Source organism: Calliopsis andreniformis, unplaced genomic scaffold (assembly GCF_051401765.1).
Source record: "Calliopsis andreniformis isolate RMS-2024a unplaced genomic scaffold, iyCalAndr_principal scaffold0025, whole genome shotgun sequence".
In the NCBI taxonomy this organism is placed as follows: Eukaryota; Metazoa; Arthropoda; class Insecta; order Hymenoptera; family Andrenidae; genus Calliopsis; species Calliopsis andreniformis.
The window spans coordinates 7,437,700-7,447,505 of record NW_027480434.1 but is presented as its reverse complement, the minus strand read 5'-3'; positions in this window follow the sequence as shown (position 1 = coordinate 7,447,505).

Sequence of the window (9,806 nt, the reverse complement as noted above, 5' to 3'; positions counted from 1 at the left end):
TTTCCATCGTATAAAACGAATAATTGCAATCAGTGTGCAAGTAATGATCATTTCGACGTTTCGGGCATCCTAGATTTAACTGTGAGGCATTGCTCCACCAGATCGAATACGTAGCGCCTTAGAAGTCAACGCCAGAAACATAGAGTACAATAAAAATGCAACAGCTTGTCCATCGTATAACAGGAATAACTGCAACCAGTGTTAAAGTGATGGTCATTTCTACGTTTCGGGCAACATACGCTTCACTCTAGAACGTTGCTCCAACAAATCGAATATCTAGGGCCATAGAAGTCAACGCCCAAAGCATAAAATACAATAAAAGTACAACAGTTTTTCCATCGTATAAAAAGGATAATTGCAACCAGTGTGAATGTTATGGTAATTTCTGCGTTCCGGGTAACCTGGTCTTCACTCTAGGGCGTTGTTCCAACAGATCGAATAGTTAGGGCCTGAGAAGTCAGCGCAAGAAGCATAAAGTGCAATATAAATACAACACCTTTTCCATCGTATAACAGGGATAATTGCAACCAGTGTTAAGGATATGGTCATTTCTACGTTCCGGGCAACCTAGGCTTCATTCTAGGGCGTTGCTCCACTAGATAGAATAGTTAGGGCCCAAGAAGTCACCGCCAGAAGCATAAAATACAATACAAATACAACAGTTTTTCCATCGTATAACACGAATAATTGCAACCACTGTGAGAGTTATGGTAAATTCTACGTTCCGGGCAACCTAGGCTTCACTCTAGGGCGTTGCTCCACCACATCAAACAGTTAGGGCCTTAGAAGCCAACGCCCGAAGCATTAAATACAAAATAAACAGAACAGTTTTTCCATTGTATAAAACGAATAATTGCTACCAGTGTAAAAGTTATGGTCATTTCTACGTTCCGGACAACCTAGGCTTCACCCTCGGCCGTTGTTCCACCAGATCGAATAGTTCGGGCCTAAGAAGTGAACCCCAGAAGCATAAAATACAATATAAATACAACAGTTTTTCCATTGTATAAAACGAATAATTGCAACCAGTATGAAACTTATGGTCATTTATATTTTCCGGGCAACCTAGGCATCACCCTAGGGCATTGCTCCAACAGATCCAACAGTTAGGGCCTTAGAAGTCATCCCCCGAAGCATAAAATGCAATAAAAATACAACAGTTTTTCCATCATATAACAGGAATAATTGCAACCAGTTTGATAGTGATGGTCATTTCTATGGACCGGGCAACCTAGGCTTCACTCTAGGGCGTTGATCCACTAGATCGAATAGTTAGTGCCTTAGAAGTCAACGCTAGATGCATAAAATACAATATAAATACAACAGTTTCTCCATCGTATAAAACGAATAATTGCAACCACTATGAAAGTTAACGTCATTTCTACTTTCCGAGCAACCTAGGCTTCACCCTAGGGCGTTGCTCCAACAGATTGAATAGTTAGGGCCTTAGAAGTCAACGCCCCAAGCATAAAAGGCAATAAAAATACAACAGGTTCTCCATCGTATGACAGGATTAATTCCAGCCAGTTTGAAAGAGATGGCCAATTCTACGTTCCGGGCAACCTAGGCTTCACTCTAGGGCGTTGCTCCACCAGATCGAATGGTTGGTGCCTTAGAAGTCAACGCCAGAAGCTTAAAATACAATATAAGTACAACAGTTTTTCCATCGTATAAAATGTATAATTGCAACCAGTGTGAAAGTTATGGTCATTTCTACGTTCCGGGCAACCTAGGCTTCACCCTAGGGCGTTTCTCCAACAGATTGAATAGTTAGGGCCTTAGAAGTCAATGCCGGAAGCATAAAATGCGATAAAAATACAACAGCTTTTCCATCATATAACAGGAATAATTGCAACCAGTTTGAAAGTGATGGTCATTTCTACGTTCCGGGCAATCTAGGCTTCACTCTAGGGCGTCGATCCACTAGACGGAATTGTTAGTGCCTTAGAAGTCAACGCCGGATGCATAAAATACAATATACATACAACAGCTTTTCCATCGTATAAAACTAATAATTGCAACCAATATGAAAGTTAACGTCATATCTGCTTTCCGGGCAACCTAGGCTTCACCCTAGGGCGTTGCTCCAACAGATTGAATAGTTAGGGCCTTAGAAGTCAACGCCCGAAGCATAAAAGGCAACAAAAATACAACAGTCTTTCCATCGTATAACAGGATTAATTGCAACCAGTTTGAAAGTGATGGTCATTTCGACGCTACGGACAACCTAGGCTTCACTCTAGGTCGTTGCTCCACCAGATCGAATAGTTAGGGTCTTAGAAGTCAACGCCCGAAGCATAAAATACAAAATAAATGGAACAGTTTTTCCATCGTATAAAACGAATAATTGCTACCAGTGTGAAAGTTATGGTCATTTCTTCTTTCCGGGCAACCTACGCTTTACCCTAGGGCGTTGTTCCACCAGACGGAATAGTTACGGCCTAAGAAGTCAACGCCAGAAGCATAAAATACGATATAAATACAACAGCTTATCCATCGTATAAAACGAATAATTGCAACCAGTGTGAAAGTTATGGGCATTTCTAAGTTCCGGGCAACCTAGGATTCACCCTAGGGCGTTGTTCCACCACATCGAATAGCTACGTCCTCAGAAGTCAACGACAGAAGCATAAAATACAAAATAAATATAACAGTTCTTCCATCGTATAAAACGAATAATAGCAACCAGTGTGAAAGTTATGGTCACTTCTACGTTCCGCGCAACCTAGGCTTCACTCTAGGGCGTTGCTCCACCAGATCAAACAGTTAGGGCCTTAGAAACCAACGCCCGAAGCATTAAATACAAAATAAATAGAACAGTTTTTCCTTTGTATAAAACGAATAATTGCTACCAGTGTAAAAGTTATGGTCATTTCTACGTTCCGGGCAACCTAGGCTTCACCCTCGGCCGTTGTTTCACCAGATCGAATAGTTCGGGCCTAAGAAGTGAACGCCAGAAGCATAAAATACAATATAAATACAACAGTTTTTCCATCGTATAAAACGAATAATTGCAACCAGTATGAAACTTATGGTCATTTATATTTTCCGGGCAACCTAGGCTTCACCCTAGGGCATCGCTCCAACAGACCAAACAGTTAGGGCCTTAGAAGTCAACGCCCGAAGCATAAAATGCAATAAAAATACAACAGCTTTTCCATCATACAACAGGAATAATTGCAACCAGTTTGATAGTGATGGTCATTTCTATGTACCGGGCAACCTAGGCTTCACTCTAGGGCGTTGATCCACCAGATCGAATAGTTAGTGCCTTAGAAGTCAACGCTAGATGCATAAAATACAATATAAATACAACAGTTTTTCCATCGTATGAAACGAATAATTGCAACCACTATGAAAGTTAACGTCATTTCTACATTCCGAGCAACCTAGGCTTCACCCTAGGGCGTTGCTCCAACAGATTGAATAGTTAGGGCCTTAGAAGTCAACGCCCGAAGCATAAAAGGCAATAAAAATACAACAGCTTTTCCATCGTACGACAGGATTAATTGCAACCAGTTCGAAAGTGATGGCCAATTCTACGTTCCGGGCAACCTAGGCTTCACTCTAGGGCGTTGCTCCACCAGATCGAATGGTTGGTGCCTTAGAAGTCAACGCCAGAAGCACAATATACAATATAAATACAACAGTTTTTCCATTGTATAAAACGAATAATTGCTACCAGTGTGAAAGTTATGGTCATTTCTACGTTCCGGGCAACCTAGGCTTCACTCTAGGGCGTTGCTCCACCAGATCGAATAGCTAGGGCCTTAGAGGTCAACGCCCGAAGCATAAAATATAAAATAAATAGAACAGCTGTTCCATGTATAAAACGAATAATTGTTTCCAGTGTGAAAGTTATGGTCATTTCTACGTTCCGGGCAACCTAGGCTTCACCATAGGGGGTTGCTCCACCAGATGGAATAGTTGGGTCCTAAGAAGTCAACGCCAGAAGCATAAAATACGATATAAATACAACAGCTTTTCCATCGTATAATACGAATAATGGCAACCAGTGTGATAGTTATGGTCATATCTACGTTCCGGGCAACCTAGGCTTCACTCTAGGCTGTTGCTCCACCAGATCGAATAGCTAGGGCCTTAGAAGTCAGCGCCCGAAGCATAACATACAAAATAAATAGGACAGCTTTTCCATGTATAAAACGAATTATTGCTTCCTGTGTGAAAGTTATGGTCATTTCTACGTTCCGGGCAGCCTAGGCTTCACCCTAGGGCGTTGCTCCAACAGATTGAATAGTTAGGGTCTTTGAAGTCAATGCCCGAATCATTAAATGAATTAAAAATACAACAGCTTTTCCATTGTATAACAGGAATAATTGCAACCAGTGTGAAGGTAATGGTATGTTCTACGTTCCGGGCAACCTAGGCTTCGCTCTAGGGCGGTGCTCCACCAGGTTAAATAGTTAGGGCCTAAGAAGTCAACGCCAGAAGCATAAAATGCAATATAAGTACAACAGTTTACCATCGTATAAAATGAATAATTGCAAACATTGTGAAAGTAATGGTCATTTCTACGTGCCGGGCAACCTAGGCGTCACTCTAGGGCGTTGCTCCACCACAGCTAAATGCTACGGCCTTAGAATACAACGCCAGAAGCATAAAATACAATAAATATGCAACTGATTTTCCATCGTATAGCATGACTAATTGCAACCAGCGCGAAAGTAATGACCATTTCGACGTTTCGGGCATCCTAGGCTTATCTCTGAGGCATTGCTCCACCAAATCGAAGAGATAGGGCCTTAGAAGTCAACGCCAGAAGCATAAAATACAATATAAATACAACAGCTTTGCCATCGTATAAAATGAATTATTGCAAACAGTGTGAAGGTAATGGTCATTTCTACGTTTCGAGCAACCTAGGCTTCACTGTAGGGTGTTGCTCCGCTAGATCGAATAGGTAGGGCCTTAGAAGTCAACGCCAGAAGCATAAAAAACAAAATAAATAGAACAGTTTTTCCATGTATAAAACGAATAATTGCTACCAGTGTGAAAGTTATGGTCATTTCTACGTTCCGGTCAACCTAGGCTTCACTACAGGACTTTGTTCGACCAGATGGAATAGTTAGGGCCTAAGAAGTCAACGCCAGAAGCATAAAATACGATATAAATACTACAGCTTTTCCATCGTATAAAACGAATAATTGCTACCAGTGTGAAAGTTATGGTCATTTCTACGTTCCGGGCAGCCAAGGCTTCACTCTAGGACGATGCTCCACCAGATCCAATAGTTAGGGCCTAAGAAGTCAACGCCAGAAGCATAAAATACAATAAAGATGCAACAGTTGTTCCATTGTTTAACAGGAATAATTGCAAACAGTGTGAAAGTACAGGTCATTCCTACGTTCCGGGTAATCCAGGTTTCACTCTAGGGCGTTGCTCCACCAGATCGAATAGCTAGGGACTTAGAATTCAACGCCAGAAGAATAAAATACAATCTAAGTACAACAGTTTTTCCACCGAATAAAATGAATAATTGCATACATTGTGAAAGCAATGGTCATTTCTACGTTCCGGGCAACCTAGGCTTCACTCTAGGGCGTTGCTCCACCAGATCGAATAGCTAGGGCCTTAGAGGTCAACGCCCGAAGCATAAAATATAAAATAAATAGAACAGCTGTTCCATGTATCAAACGAATAATTGTTTCCAGTGTGAAAGTTATGGTCGTTTCTACGTTCCGGGCAACCTAGGCTTCACCATAGGGGGTTGCTCCACCAAATGGAATAGTTGGGGCCTAAGAAGTCAACGCCAGAAGCATAAAATACGATATAAATACAACAGCTTTTCCATCGTATAATACGAATAATGGCAACCAGTGTGATAGTTATGGTCATATCTACGTTCCGGGCAACCTAGGCTTCACTCTAGGCTGTTGCTCCACCAGATCGAATAGCTAGGGCCTTAGAAGTCAGCGCCCGAAGCATAACATACAAAATAAATAGGACAGCTTTTCCATGTATAAAACGAATTATTGCTTCCTGTGTGAAAGTTATGGTCATTTCTACGTTCCGGGCAGCCTGGGCTTCACTCTACGGCGATGCTCCACCAGATCAAACAGTTAGGGCCTTAGAAGTCAACGCCCGAAGCATAAAATACAAAATAAATAGAACGGTTTTTCCATTGTATAAAACGAATAATTGCTGCCAGTGTAAAAGTTATGGTCATTTCTAAGTTCCGGGCAACCTAGGCTTCACCCTAGGGCGCTGTACCACCAGATCGAATAGTTAGGGCCTAAGAAGTGAACGCCAGAAGCATAAAATACAATATAAATACAACAGTTTTTCCATGTATAAAACGAATAATTGCTACCAGTGTGAAAGTTATGGTCATTTCTACGTTCCGGTCAACCTAGGCTTCACTACAGGACTTTGTTCGACCAGATGGAATAGTTAGGGCCTAAGAAGTCAACGCCAGAAGCATAAAATACGATATAAATACTACAGCTTTTCCATCGTATAAAACGAATAATTGCTACCAGTGTGGAAGTTATGGTCATTTCTACGTTCCGGGCAGCCAAGGCTTCACTCTAGGACGATGCTCCACCAGATCCAATAGTTAGGGCCTAAGAAGTCAACGCCAGAAGCATAAAATACAATAAAGATGCAACAGTTGTTCCATTGTTTAACAGGAATAATTGCAAACAGTGTGAAAGTACAGGTCATTCCTACGTTCCGGGTAATCCAGGTTTCACTCTAGGGCGTTGCTCCACCAGATCGAATAGCTAGGGACTTAGAATTCAACGCCAGAAGAATAAAATACAATCTAAGTACAACAGTTTTTCCACCGAATAAAATGAATAATTGCATACATTGTGAAAGCAATGGTCATTTCTACGTTCCGGGCAACCTAGGCTTCACTCTAGGGCGTTGCTCCACCAGATCGAATAGCTAGGGCCTTAGAGGTCAACGCCCGAAGCATAAAATATAAAATAAATAGAACAGCTGTTCCATGTATAAAACGAATAATTGTTTCCAGTGTGAAAGTTATGGTCGTTTCTACGTTCCGGGCAACCTAGGCTTCACCATAGGGGGTTGCTCCACCAAATGGAATAGTTGGGGCCTAAGAAGTCAACGCCAGAAGCATAAAATACGATATAAATACAACAGCTTTTCCATCGTATAATACGAATAATGGCAACCAGTGTGATAGTTATGGTCATATCTACGTTCCGGGCAACCTAGGCTTCACTCTAGGCTGTTGCTCCACCAGATCGAATAGCTAGGGCCTTAGAAGTCAGCGCCCGAAGCATAACATACAAAATAAATAGGACAGCTTTTCCATGTATAAAACGAATTATTGCTTCCTGTGTGAAAGTTATGGTCATTTCTACGTTCCGGGCAGCCTAGGCTTCACTCTACGGCGATGCTCCACCAGATCAAACAGTTAGGGCCTTAGAAGTCAACGCCCGAAGCATAAAATACAAAATAAATAGAACGGTTTTTCCATTGTATAAAACGAATAATTGCTGCCAGTGTAAAAGTTATGGTCATTTCTAAGTTCCGGGCAACCTAGGCTTCACCCTAGGGCGCTGTACCACCAGATCGAATAGTTAGGGCCTAAGAAGTGAACGCCAGAAGCATAAAATACAATATAAATACAACAGTTTTTCCATGTATAAAACGAATAATTGCTACCAGTGTGAAAGTTATGGTCATTTCTACGTTCCGGTCAACCTAGGCTTCACTACAGGACTTTGTTCGACCAGATGGAATAGTTAGGGCCTAAGAAGTCAACGCCAGAAGCATAAAATACGATATAAATACTACAGCTTTTCCATCGTATAAAACGAATAATTGCTACCAGTGTGAAAGTTATGGTCATTTCTACGTTCCGGGCAGCCAAGGCTTCACTCTAGGACGATGCTCCACCAGATCCAATAGTTAGGGCCTAAGAAGTCAACGCCAGAAGCATAAAATACAATAAAGATGCAACAGTTGTTCCATTGTTTAACAGGAATAATTGCAAACAGTGTGAAAGTACAGGTCATTCCTACGTTCCGGGTAATCCAGGTTTCACTCTAGGGCGTTGCTCCACCAGATCGAATAGCTAGGGACTTAGAATTCAACGCCAGAAGAATAAAATACAATCTAAGTACAACAGTTTTTCCACCGAATAAAATGAATAATTGCATACATTGTGAAAGCAATGGTCATTTCTACGTTCCGGGCAACCTAGGCTTCACTCTAGGGCGTTGCTCCACCAGATCGAATAGCTAGGGCCTTAGAGGTCAACGCCCGAAGCATAAAATATAAAATAAATAGAACAGCTGTTCCATGTATAAAACGAATAATTGTTTCCAGTGTGAAAGTTATGGTCATTTCTACGTTCCGGGCAACCTAGGCTTCACCATAGGGGGTTGCTCCACCAGATGGAATAGTTGGGTCCTAAGAAGTCAACGCCAGAAGCATAAAATACGATATAAATACAACAGCTTTTCCATCGTATAATACGAATAATGGCAACCAGTGTGATAGTTATGGTCATATCTACGTTCCGGGCAACCTAGGCTTCACTCTAGGCTGTTGCTCCACCAGATCGAATAGCTAGGGCCTTAGAAGTCAGCGCCCGAAGCATAACATACAAAATAAATAGGACAGCTTTTCCATGTATAAAACGAATTATTGCTTCCTGTGTGAAAGTTATGGTCATTTCTACGTTCCGGGCAGCCTAGGCTTCACCCTAGGGCGTTGCTCCAGCAGATTGAATAGTTAGGGTCTTTGAAGTCAATGCCCGAATCATTAAATGAATTAAAAATACAACAGCTTTTCCATTGTATAACAGGAATAATTGCAACCAGTGTGAAGGTAATGGTATGTTCTACGTTCCGGGCAACCTAGGCTTCGCTCTAGGGCGGTGCTCCACCAGGTTAAATAGTTAGGGCCTAAGAAGTCAACGCCAGAAGCATAAAATGCAATATAAGTACAACAGTTTACCATCGTATAAAATGAATAATTGCAAACATTGTGAAAGTAATGGTCATTTCTACGTGCCGGGCAACCTAGGCGTCACTCTAGGGCGTTGCTCCACCACAGCTAAATGCTACGGCCTTAGAATACAACGCCAGAAGCATAAAATACAATAAATATGCAACTGATTTTCCATCTTATAGCATGACTAATTGCAACCAGCGCGAAAGTAATGACCATTTCGACGTTTCGGGCATCCTAGGCTTATCTCTGAGGCATTGCTCCACCAAATCGAAGAGATAGGGCCTTAGAAGTCAACGCCAGAAGCATAAAATACAATATAAATACAACAGCTTTGCCATCGTATAAAATGAATTATTGCAAACAGTGTGAAGGTAATGGTCATTTCTACGTTTCGAGCAACCTAGGCTTCACTGTAGGGTGTTGCTCCGCTAGATCGAATAGGTAGGGCCTTAGAAGTCAACGCCAGAAGCATAAAAAACAAAATAAATAGAACAGTTTTTCCATGTATAAAACGAATAATTGCTACCAGTGTGAAAGTTATGGTCATTTCTACGTTCCGGTCAACCTAGGCTTCACTACAGGACTTTGTTCGACCAGATGGAATAGTTAGGGCCTAAGAAGTCAACGCCAGAAGCATAAAATACGATATAAATACTACAGCTTTTCCATCGTATAAAACGAATAATTGCTACCAGTGTGAAAGTTATGGTCATTTCTACGTTCCGGGCAGCCAAGGCTTCACTCTAGGACGATGCTCCACCAGATCCAATAGTTAGGGCCTAAGAAGTCAACGCCAGAAGCATAAAATACAATAAAGATGCAACAGTTGTTCCATGGTTTAACAGGAATAATTG